This window comes from Tetranychus urticae, chromosome 1, assembly GCF_039701765.1.
Source record: "Tetranychus urticae isolate SD_2017Ah chromosome 1, NJAU_TeUrti_SD_1.0, whole genome shotgun sequence".
In the NCBI taxonomy this organism is placed as follows: Eukaryota; Metazoa; Arthropoda; class Arachnida; order Trombidiformes; family Tetranychidae; genus Tetranychus; species Tetranychus urticae.
Genome location: NC_142958.1, coordinates 6527130 through 6540509, shown reverse-complemented (window position 1 = coordinate 6540509; position 13380 = coordinate 6527130). Strand labels below are relative to the sequence as shown.

Sequence of the window (13380 nt, the reverse complement as noted above, 5' to 3'; positions counted from 1 at the left end):
AATCATCGCTATGAAACTGGGAAAATAAACATTATTCCTAAATCAATCACAGAATTAGCTTCAAATGATAGGTGCAAAGTGACGGCGATTCATCATCATCTCAACCACTACCTCAGGACTTAACCCAAAATCAATGGAACTCTTGATGAATTTAAAGCCACTAATTTAAAACCTTTCTCCATGTATGAAAGACCATGTTAGCCATTAACAAATTTGGCACTAGTCGACCTTCAGCAACCGTAAGAACTTTAACAATAAGTCCAGCCAAAAGTTAAGATAAGGAGTCAACCTTAAAACCAATTAGACCGACATCTGAGTTACCAGACATTAAAAATGCTGCATCGACAATGAGCTTTGGAAAAATGGGTTGATCTTTCTGTAAAGGTACATCTGAACAGTTGAATTTCAGCTATTTCTTTTATCTCGATCACATGGAGTCTTGTCAAGTCCACCAAGTGATTTTGCTGTTGCCTCGGTTCACCATGATTGGGGCTGTGCTCAAATGGTCACCACCATAGAGATTAGGTGAAACTATTTTGAAATACAATATTCACTGGCGAGAGTCGTCTAAAGACGAAGTTACCAATTACAATGTTTCAATAGCTAAATCATCACCTTATCTATTAGATGGTCTTAAACTTGGTTCAAGGTATGAAGTTTATGTTTCAGCAGAAAATAAATATGGTGCTAGTCGTGGATCAAGTCGAGTTACATTCTCAATGAAACTGCATGTTGTACATTCAACCTGATGGAACTGTTGGTTATCGTTTGCGTTAATCATCTCTCTCTCTTCTTCTTCAATCATTGATAATAAGCATTCCATTAGAATCTTCAATCTCCCTTTCTATTCTCTCTCTTTTGTTTATCACAAATGAGAGGGAAAAAGAAAGAGTTCAAAAACCCAACAAGTATTGCAGTTGTTTATGTGCAATGGTTAACATAGACATTCAATGTTTCCCTTTCAATTTGCTTCCAGTATCTACTGTAGTTGGATTTATCATTTACCAGCTTAATAATTGTTATAATTTTTTTCCAATCAACAGTGCAATAATTATTCCAAGAATAAAATAATTAGTGACATTTAATATTATGCTTTTGACTTTAACATCGACACTTTTGTTTCTAGTATCAGGAGAGTGCAAACAAAACTCGTTATGTCGTCTAAAGACTTATAGCGTTCCATGTAACCCATCAACATCTTGTTCCCACGTTGAGGTGCTCATCAGTGTCAATGAAATTGAAAATGGTGAGTCTGACTTTAATGTTACTTTGGTGGCATATAATATGGATCCAAGTAAAAGTCATGGAATCATGTTAACATTTGCTGGACAGAAAAAGACTTTAAAGTTCAGTTGTCTTAAATTGGATTTAGGTTCAACTCAATCTAGCGTATTCAATAATAAAAACCGGCTCATGACTGGATCATCCATCTACATGAATGGAAACTTGATTTGTACTTGGATTGCTCAGCCTTTCACATTTAAACAGTCACCTTACGCTATTGAACTCTTGGACCTGGTGTACAATGCCAATTATAGTTTAACGTTAAGATTGGATGAAAATGATTCAATAATCGCTCAAGATGCAAGTGAACTACCCTGGTATCAACTAGGTTTCACCAAGTGTGGTGGTTACCAGATTTATGGCGATAATGAGTATCAACTTATAATAAAGAAAAAGATGAATTTCGTACAATTTTGGATCAATACATTTGACAAAACTCCGAAATTTCTCATCGTCTCATTGTCGCATGAAAGTTTATTTCTCAACATTCTGTGCAATTATACTTTTCCTATTGTGGGTGGTTACAGTTTGAGTTTCGATGGAACCATAGGATCTTTCACAGATGATCGGCCAAATTTCAATAAAATTGTTGGCAATTTATGTTCGGTTGACCTACCAGATACATTTGAGTGTAAAAAGGGTTTATGCTCAATTTGGGATTTGACTTTTGATCTTGATCTTAGTGACGATGAAAAACTCATTTACAGTTTGCAGAATCTCAAATTAAATGAATCTCTTTCTGGTTCCGAATCTTCTTGCAATGATATTGCCTTTTTATCATCATTTATTATTGCTAGTGTATTAATGATCATCGGATTAATATATTATATCTATTCTAACCTTGCGAAAAATGGGTTTCCTATGATACATAATGTAACTTGTGGTTCATAACACATCGAGGCTTAAATTGCCAGATAAGATGAAAAGATTTGTTTCAATTGCAATCGAATCGATAAGCCATGTTATCTTGTCAATTGAACCAGTTTCAGCTTTATTTACACCTCTCAAGATGTAATTACAGTTTGAACAATCGAAACTGAAAAATTATCATAATGTCACAATTGGATAATCATATGATAACTGAACAAATGATTGGATGAGTTATTGAATCTGGAGTTACAATGTTACCAAGATGACCATCAAGATACTGATTGTGTTGAATCAGCAAATCAACCAGAAATGATACCAATTATAGTTATAAGTTTATTTTTTGTGAACTTCATCGAGTCAACTGCTGGTTACGATCCTTGCTCAAGTAAAGTATACAAGTTGTCTTATGGCTCGACTGGCAATCTTTTGGTTGAAGCTAAATCAGTGCGATTCAACATGAAGAGATTTTTAAAAGTGATTTAAATATAACGTTGATTGGACACAATGTTCTTGAAAACGAATTCAGGAAAATTAGCCTAAAATTTCAAAAGAAGGACCAATTTTTTACATTCACTTGTAGCAAATCAAAAACTGACATAACTAAAGCAACCATATGGAACATTAATCTCTACCAAACCAAAGGCTCATCGGTTTATTTACCTAAAAAATTAATCTGTTGGTGGATAGTTGATACTAAAACCAGAAGGCCATTTCCGAATGGTAAACAAATGGATTGGATTAATGAATGTGATTACAAGGTTTACTTAATTTCAGATGAAACTTCTGCTATTGTTGCTCACAATATTGAAGATGTTCCTATTTGTGGAAGGAAATATATAAAATGTTTTGGTAACAAAAATTATGGAAACAGTAATTTCTCCTTAGTAATTAAACCAAATGATTACTCGATCATATTTTACTTACAAGTAAGAATTGATGGTCCACCAGCAGTCACTGAAGTTAAGTTTAAATCTTCAGATGGAACGAGAATAAGCATCATTTGTAATCACACTCAGTACGATGTATCTGGTTATGTTTCAGATAATTTTGATTCACCATCAATACCATTATCACCAAAATGACCAAAATTTCTGACACAGAATGTGGATGGAAATTACCTGAAATTATCACTTTTTCAAACAAATCTTATGAAATCGGAAAATTCGAAGGTGAATTATCAATAATTGCAGATGGTTTAACGGTTTATCAAGAAAATCACATCAAACTAACAAATTTAACAACCAAAAAATCGACTAACCTGTTGATTATTATATTACCAATAGGACTAATACTCATTTTAATAATAATGCTACTTTTTGTACTTTACAGAAAGCTTTTTTTCACCGTGTTTTTGCATATTTAAGCGTAAGATAATTTTCTTTTCCTTCAATCTGACAGACTTTGTATCAAAGTTCCGATGAAATATTGTAACATAATGTAATTAAAAGTGTTATTTTGTTTATAAACCTTCGTAATTACTTACTGATAGCTGCTTTCATGTTCATTAACTCAAACTCTAGTTCACTCAAATATTGTTCATTGAACAATGCTATTGAATGATATGATAAATTTTTGTATTAATATTTGGGTTCCATGATATACATGTATATAATTTCTGGTTCCTTATTACAAGGAAATTTTGTCTCTTAAGGGTACATCTGGTATTTGATGATAATCAATTTACCAACCACAATTGTAATCTCTATTTTTCTCTCTAATTGTTTAGATCAAGTACAATTACTGAAAATATTGATATGAAGATGTGTGATTTACTTGTTGCCAGCTTCTAGTCGTTATAATTTTCTGTTCAATCAACAGTGTAATAATTAGTCTAAGAGTTTAATTAGTGAAAATTTAATATGTTTTTGACTTTAGTGACACTTTTGTTTCTAGTATCGAGACAGTGCTCGTTATGTCATCTAAAGACTTATAGTGTCCCATGTAACCCATCAACATATTGTTCCCACATTGAAGTGTTCATCAGTGCCAATGGAATTGAAAATAGCGAGTGTCTCTTAAACGTTACATTAATAGCTTATAATATGCATTCAAGTCTTCCGCGTTCAGTTGGATTTTCATTTAACAGACAAAACAAAATCTTGGATCACATTTGTACCAAATTTAAATTTGGTGGTACTTCAGCTAAAATATATACAGGTTCTGAAGGGTACAAGACGGGATCATCTATCTACATGAATGGAAACTTGATTTGCACTTGGATCGCTCAGCCTTTCGCAGTAAACCAGTCTCCTTACGACATTGAAAGCGTGGACTTAGTGTACAATACTAATTATAGCTTAGTGTTAAGATTGGATAGAGTTGATTTAATTGTAGCTAAAGATTCAAGTGAACTACCCTGGCATCAACTAGGTTACTTTGAGTGTGGTGGGTACAAGATTTATGGCAACAATGAGTATCGACTTCGAATAACGAAAGAAACGAAAGAAGTTCAACTTTGGCAGAGACCATCGAACAAACCTTCAAAAATTGTTGAAGTGTTATTAACCCACCGGAGCAGAACTGGTTTGGTAATTGTATGTGATTACTTTGAGCGAGTTTCTTACGCTTTCATTGAGAATTCAGACAAAACCAGATTTCTCATTAGGTATTACACATTTGATGATACATGTTCAATGGTTCTACCAGATACATTTAAGTGTGAAGATGGTTTATGCTCCGTTTTAAATTCAAATTTTGATCTGCAAATTAAAAGCGACAAGAAATTAGTATATTCATTTCATAATCTAAACTTTAATGGATCAAATTCTGGTGCAACATCTTTAGTCGCTGGTTTAACCATTATAACATCATTTGCTCTTATGATTCTGTTTCAGAAAAATGAAATATAACTTGCATTTCGAATTGAAAACAAATGATTAAACCATCATATCATCTTAATTGAACCAGCTTTAGATTAACTCCTCTAAACTGAAAGATTATCAAAATACCATTGTTACGATTAAATATTCATATGATGTTAAACAATTGTTTGCTGTTGGATACAGAATTGCAATCTTTTGAAACCTCTAACAGGATATTGATAGTTTATCTGTGAAGGTTGGGAAGATGATTAGACTAATTACATTGTGTTTGATTAAAATATTGTTTTAGATCAGTTTAAGTTACCCAGAAATGATACCAATTATAGTTATAAGCTTATTTCTTGTGAACTTCATCGAGTCAACGAATGGTTACGATCCTTGTTCAAGTAAAGTATACAAGTTGTCTTATGGCTCGACTGATAATCTTTTGGTTGAAGCTCAAATCAGTGTGATTCAACATGATAACATTTGGGGTCATCATTTGAATGTAACATTGATTGGACACAATGTTCCGGAAAGAGCAATCAGGAGGATTGGACTAGCATTTACAAAGGGAGACCAATACTTTACATACTTTTGTACTAAATTGCAAACTGGTTTAACTGAAGCCTCCACATTGCAAAATAGTTTAACAGAAATTAAAGGTTCCTCGATTTATTTACCTGATAAATTAATTTGTTGGTGGATAACTGATACTGCAAAAAGCTGGGCTTCTATTTACGACAGAGAAATGGATTTAATCAATGATTGTGATTACCAAATCATCTTAACTTCAGATAAAACTAATGCACTTGTTGCTTCTAATGCTGAAGATGTTCCTATTTGCAGAAGGAAATACACCAAATGTGCTGGAAATGAAAATTATGGAAACAGTAATTATTCATTGGTAATTAGACCAAATGATCACTCGATTGCCTTTTACTTACAAGCACCGAATGATGATCCACCAACAGCGATTGAAGTCAAGTTTATATCTTCAGATGAAACGAGAATAAGCATCATTTGTAATCACTCTCATTACGATGTATCTGGTTATGTTTCGGATAATTTTGATTCACCATCAATACCATTATCACTATTGGAAATAACCAAAATTTCTGATACAGAATGTGGATGGAAATTACCTGAAATTATCACTTTTTCAAACAAATCTTATGAAATCGGAAAATTCGAAGGTGAATTATCAATAATTGCAGATGGTTCAATCGTTTATCAAAAAAATCACATCAAACTAACAAATTTTACAACCAAAAAATCGACTAATCTGTTGATTATTATATTACCAACAGGACTAATACTCATTCTAATAATAATGCTACTTTTTGTACTTCACAGAAAGCAGTTTTTTCATCATATTTTTAACTCGTTAAAAACGAAAGTGTAAGATAATTTTCCTTTCCCTCAATCTGACAGATTTTGTATCAAAGTTCCGATGAAATATTGTAACATAATGTAATTAAAAGTGTTATTTTGTTTATAAACCTTCGTAGTTAATTACTAGTAATTATTTGTTAATAACTCATGTATAACCCATGTTAACCAGTTTACCAAAATATTCATTTAACAATAGTGTTCAATGATATAATAAATCTTTTAATATTTGGGTTTTATCGTATTATATAATAACAATACCTGGTTCCTCATTAACAGGGAATTTCGCCTCTTAACCATCTGATTAATACTTGATGATAATCAGTTTACCAACAACAATTGATAATCTCTATTCTTCTATCTACAAGTACTGAAAATATTGATATGAAGATGCATGATTTATTTGGTGCCAGTTTCTAGTATTATAATTTTCTGTTAAATCAGTATTGTAATGTGTCTAACAATGTGTTGTAAGAATTAACTAATTAGTGAAATTGAATATTTTTTTAACTTGTCTCTTCAACATTACATTAATAGCTCATAATTTGTATTCAAATGATACTCATGCAGTTCGATTTTCATTTATAAAGCAAAAGAGAACCTTGGATCACATTTGTACCAAATATAATTTCGGTGACTACAGCTAAATATTATTATATTAATATATAATATATGCCGGTCATGAAGTGTACCGGACGGGATCATCTATCTACATGAATGGAAACTTGATTTGTACTTGGATCGCTCTTCCTTTCCAAGCAAAGAAACCATCTTATGACATTGAAATCTTAGAGACAATTCATAACATTAACTATAGCTTAGCGTTAAAAGCGATGGATCCAATTCTGGTTCAACATCTTCAGTCGCTGGTTTAACCATCATATCATCATTTACGACATATGTATATCTCTTATGACTTTGCTACGAAAAAATGGATTTTAACAACTTAAATTTCTAATCACAAACAAATGATTTGTTTATTGGATTGCACTCAAGCTATGATTAAACTTATCAGTTCAATTGAACCTGTCTCAGATTTACTCCTCTCAACATCTCAACTGAAAAGTTATTAAAACGAAACTGTTACAATTGAAGAATCATATGACGATTAAACAATCGTTTTTATGATGAAAAAGCTATCGAATATAAAATTGCAATCTTTTAAATCCTGTCACTTGGTTGAGGATGTTGATAGTTTCTCTGGCAATACTATGAAGATAATTAGACTAATTGAACTATATTTGGCGGAAATGTTGTGTTAAATCAGTTTAAGTTACCCAGAAATGATGCTAATTGTAGTTATAAGTTTATTTCTTGTGAACTCCATCGAGTCAATGAATGGTTACGATCCTTGCTCAAGTAAAGTATACAAGTTGTCTTATGGCTCGACTGACAATCTTTTGGTTGAAGCTCAAATCAGTGTGATTCAACATGATAACATTGATTGGACACAATGTTTTGGAAAGAGCAATTAGGGAACTTCAACTGACATTTCAAAGGAGAGACCAATTTTTTACATACAAATTCATGGCAAAATCGTTTCACAGAAACCAGAGGCTCATCGATTTATTTACCTAATAAATTAATCTGTTGGTGGATAGTTGATACTAAAACCAGAAGGCCATTCCTCCTTTCAGCCCTAAACGGTCTTTCAAAGCGCCAATGCAATAATAAAGTGTGAATTTGTATAGCAATAAAGCTGTTGATAATATTTGCTGGTCCTCTTATTCAATGACCTGAAATGAAAATAGATGAAGATGAAAAAATTGCAATCTTTCGTTCAATCGATTCATCTACAATCTTATAACAACTCATATTCAATTTGAATTGATTATTTTCGCTCCCAGAGTTGTTTTAATGTTATTGCAAATATATTGGATTCAATGCTTCAAGTTTGATGGTAATGAATTTTACTTGGAACCGTCTTTTACCTTGTCCTTTTCATCTTGCTCATCATGATTGCCGCCAAGATTGATAGCATCATTAGTATATATTTATATGTATTGGCTCTTCAGGTTAACCTTGTTTTAGTATGAAAGGGAAAAAAGCAATATTTTTTCAGTATAAAATTAATAACAATAAATGAAACAAACAATTTATTAACCTTTCTAATACTCACTTTTGTTAACCATTACAATCAAGGAGACCATGACTGAGAAAGAAAGAGAAAAAGAAGGAGACAAAAATACAAAACAAATTGGTTAGCCATTGTCTACAATTTAACTGTTGTTGATACTGTTGGACATGAAATTATTTCTGGTAAAAATGGTTGAAAATGTAAATATTGTAATCACATACAAACATCTTGGTTCAATGATTCTCGGCTTGTAAAAGCTTTTTACAGGTAACTTTTACAATTGAATTACCTTCTTTTGTTATTTGGTTATGTAATCAATCTGTCTGTGATTAGTGTTGTTATTTTGTGTGAAAACTAATTTAATTGGTAAATATCTGTCTGTTGTTGAAGCTAAAATGTCTTAATTGAATCAAAATGGATAGTTTAATTGGAACTGTTGGATGAAATAATGGCTCAATGAATCTACTTGCATTGTTTTACAAATACAAGTCAAACTTGTCAGCAAGTTGACATTTCCAGTCAACAATTAACACTTGATACAGTTAATCAATTGCACAGTTGAACAGTAAGAGACAAAAAAAATCTCAACCAGATCGCAAAAATCGCAAGCCAAAGTCAAGCAACACACAAACAAAGATCCAATAAGGTGATTACAATATTTCGGTGAAAAATTAGAGATTCATGATACTTACCCAAATACATTAAACAAATTCAAACAAATTAAAATAGCATCTATTAAACAATTAAAATTTTTAATATAATAACTAACCCTTGAAAGACGTTACGTTATAAAGCAATTTTGAATGCATTGAAAAAACGGTTACAATCAAAAGCCAATCACAAGCAAGCTTGGATAAATGAAGAGAGCGAAAGCAAAAAAGCGCTCAAATTGAATTATTAAAAGTCGAAAAGTGTTTGAAACGCAAAAAATGATGGCGATGATTATGATTGTCAAGTTAATCAATTAAATTGTCTACCTTGACCTTTAATCACATAAATTGATACAAAAAGTCATCTTTTAACAATTTCCAATTGAATCTGAATAAAGCCAGTTAAATATCGTTGCTTTGTAACATTTTAATTTAAATTTGCAGTCTAGTTAATCAGTTTACAGTCTTTTAATTTAACTCAATTGACAATGATTAGCTTCTACTTAAATTGCTGCAATTCTATTATTAATAGTTGCATTAATCACAATTTAATAACAAATTGACCATTTTTTGTTTTCTTCCATTTTTATTCACACAAAATTTTGCTCAATTTGATTAGTTAATAGTGTGTCTACCTGTTCAAATCATTTGTTGACGTTTACCTCTTTTTTTTGATTAAACCAAATGAAGTGATCAACTGTCAAAGGAAAAGTTAATTATTTTATTAGTTAATTGTAAATGCTCCTTCAATGTTTAATGGCAACAATCAAATCACTGGCCCAAGCAAATAGAGTTGTCCGTTTAACGATTCAATTGGGATGACAAGGAATCGGAGGAAAGCAAAAAATTAAATCTAATTAAATTTTTTGCCGATCAACATCAAGATGAGACAAAAGTGATTAATCAATTGTAATTTGCTCAATTCCAAAATCAAGTTAATTACAGTTGAAACAATTGAAAAACACTGAAAATTTTGACAATGGAAAGCAAAGTTAACCAGAAAAATTGGAAACCCAAAAGGAAACCCAAAAATTTGAATTTTCCAATATCAACTCTCAAGTCTTTTTTAATCAGTAAATTAGAGTCGGACAATAAACCAATTTATTAGCTTAACAATTATTTGATCAAAATTGATCGTAAAAATTAAAAGCTGCTTGTCGTGATAGAGTACAAAATTAACTTTACCGAATGAAGCCGTAACTAATGATGATTAGCTTATTGTTGACAATTGTGTTGATTTGAAAAATTGATTTGGATATTAGGAGACTTTTAATTGACCTGGAACATGATTTTGACTTGAAGCCAACTTGATTGTTACAATATATATAAAACCATTTATATGGGGAAATGTTTTCATGTGATAATTTGTAAAGTCAAGTTAGTCGAGTCTCATGCGTGAATGACAACAATCAACTAATTTTTGTTATTTTTTCACTCATTTTTTCACTCTTAATCTGTTGTTTTGTCGATCATCACAATTGTATTGTATTAACTATTTGATTTTTGTCATTTGTTGTTAAATTGTTGCCGTTCATTTGTTTTCTCCTACAATTTGTCCCTCTTTTTTTGCTGTTTACCGTATTTCAACGCATTTTCAATTCACAGTTGAAATGAGCAACTTTTCAATGGAAACTGTTTGGGTTACAATTCACAGTCAATTTGATTGTTGTGGATCACTTGGATAATAATTAACAGCCAAATGAGTAGAGGAAGACAATAATCAACAATCATTTAACTTAATTACTCTGACATTACCGATATTTATATCCAATCAACGGTTCGTTTTTTTCGGTCACTTTTTTTACGCTTTCACTTCTTTTTGAACCTTACTTTAGGTTTTCTGGTTTAACAGCTGTAAACCTGATTCAATGATTAAAATGGATGAAATTTACATCAATTGGAATCATGATTATTTATGGTGTTTTCAGGTAAATAGCCAATAAAATGAGCAAATGTTTTGAAGGGAAAGAAAAGGTTCATCTTTTTGTCAAGGTAAACCGTTTTGAGGAACCGTTTTTGTTTTGTTTCAACTTGTTATTGCTGTTTACGTTTTTAATTATTATCAACTGATTATGATTATCATCATGATTTAAGGTCAGGGTTGAAACAATTCATATTGTTTGGTTCATTCAATTTATGGTTGGAAAATAAATTAACAAATTGATGAGATTTTGGTTTCTTTTTTTTGCTGTTGTTCAATTGGTTTTCTTGATTTAATATTAACTCGTTTTGCACATCAAGAATGGCCTTAACTGTACAAAATTGTACACACAATTAAAAGGTTGACTCAATGTCAACCAGATAAATTATGCAAATAAAAGATGATAACTCAACAGAATGATCAAATTGATCAGATTGATCAAGTACTATTCATGTTGATGATAGTTTAGATGATTATTCAGTGATGAAAGCAACACTGAGATCATTTCAAATTTCATAGGAAAATTGATTTTGGTAAACATTTGAAGGTTTACAGGTTTACTTTGGTCAACCTTGATTTAAATTTGTGGGTTTTTGATTAACTCTTGAGCCTCTTCAATTTGTACCTGTTAGGCCTTAGTTTCATTGGAATTCTGATGGAAACAATTTACCTTAAAATGAAATTGAAATCAGCAAACCTTGTTCAACTGTAACAATTGAATTTGATTAACCAGAAAATGTTTCTTCAAAGTAAAGAGATTGACATTTTTACTTTGCTTCAATTGTGAGGTTGACAATCAACTTTGCATATCAACTGTTTACTGTAATTATTAACTGTCATAATCTCATCTGTGTACAATCAATAATGGGTTACAGGTTTGTCAGTGTCAACTGTCAGGTATAATTGATTTTTAATTGCTACTGGGTCAATATGAATTGTAAAGCTATTCAGTATCCAAAAAAATTTTTAATATCTAACCTTGGGTTAGTTAACAGATGAAGCATTATGTTTTAAACCTTGAACCTAAAAGGTTTTAGGTTAAACAATTTGTTAATTTCATTTCAATTGTTTCACTTTTTGATTCCGATTGTTGTTTCATATTTACAATGGTTAAAGACAATGGGAAATCCGGTTTAAATCAAAGAGTAAACTACTTTACTCTTTGGTTTAAATTGTCAATTGGTCGCTATTGTTGTCCAATGATTTACTGATGGCTTTATCAATACCAATTGACTCGACAAACTGGTTTCAACTAATAGTATTTTTGGGTTACAAATATCACGAAAAGGTATTTAATTGTGTGAAGTTAAATTTATGATTGGACAAGAATCAAATGAATTAATTTCATGTTCAAGTCCAGATTTATCTTAGGCTATTAATGCAAAATAACCCGATGATCCACATTGCTATTGAAGTCTTGGTCAATGTTATGTCAAACCAAATCTCTGGATAAAACCTGTTAAAAAAGGCATTAGGGTTTGAAATGAAAGGTTAATTATCACTAAATGAACCCGATTTAGAGCTTGAATTCTGGATTGGATTCATAGCAACTTGCTGTATCAATATTTCAATCAATACAGTTGCTTCAAGTCTTTTTGGTTTTATCAAAACCAAATGATCTGAACCTGAAAATGTTGCCCTGTAATATTGAACTAGACAGAGTTTGATTGAAATTTTCATACAATCAAAGCAAAACGACTTCAATCAAGCTTGTTAAATTAGTTCAGTAACCTAAAGATTAGTTCAATGTCCATAATGTTAAAAGATTGACAAATTGAATGGGATTAAACCAGATTTTGGGTTGAACTGGAGAGAGTGGAAAAAAGGAGATCCAAAGACAAATTTACCTCTGATTAAACCCAATCTTATCCTTATAATTAAAGATAAATCAGTTGACGATGAAAGTTAATTTGTTACCTAAGGGTATATTGATATACATGTAAAAGGCATTCAACCTTTAACAGGTTGATCCAGAAGATCCTACACAATCCATGTAATATAAATAATATAACCATTTGATTATCACTTTTAACCTGACAATTTAGTCTTTCAAAATAGTCACACAATGTTTACCAATGTAAATGTAAATTATCTATTCTCATTGGAATCAATTTAAAATCAAAATTGATTGCAACTAAATTTATGTTACAATTTGAGTGAGAAATTTAAATTTACTCAAATGTAAAGGTCACTTTGGTTTGACTTTGTTGGGTCGTAAGTTTAGTGTGTTTTTAAACAATAACAATCTAGTCCATTTATAATTATTGTAACTTTGCTCAACTCTAACCATTTAATTAACGTAATTAATGAATCCAATTTTCAGGTTATTTAACTATTGCGTGTTAATTTAATTATTTGATAACAACTCTTTTCATTTACTTGTTA

The 13380-nt window shown here is 31.0% G+C and overlaps 1 long non-coding RNA gene across 1 annotated transcript; it reads right to left on the bottom strand.

Annotated features, from left to right (window-relative positions):
- Positions 1–7871: 7871 nt before the first annotated feature.
- LOC107367177 (uncharacterized) lies at positions 7872–9216 on the bottom strand. Its single transcript, XR_001569830.3, has 4 exons — positions 9117–9216; positions 8467–8499; positions 8279–8368; positions 7872–8083 (listed from the first exon to the last, which is right to left on the bottom strand). It is a non-coding gene; the product is annotated as an uncharacterized LOC107367177 (long non-coding RNA).
- Between the last annotated feature and the right edge of the window lie 4164 nt (positions 9217–13380).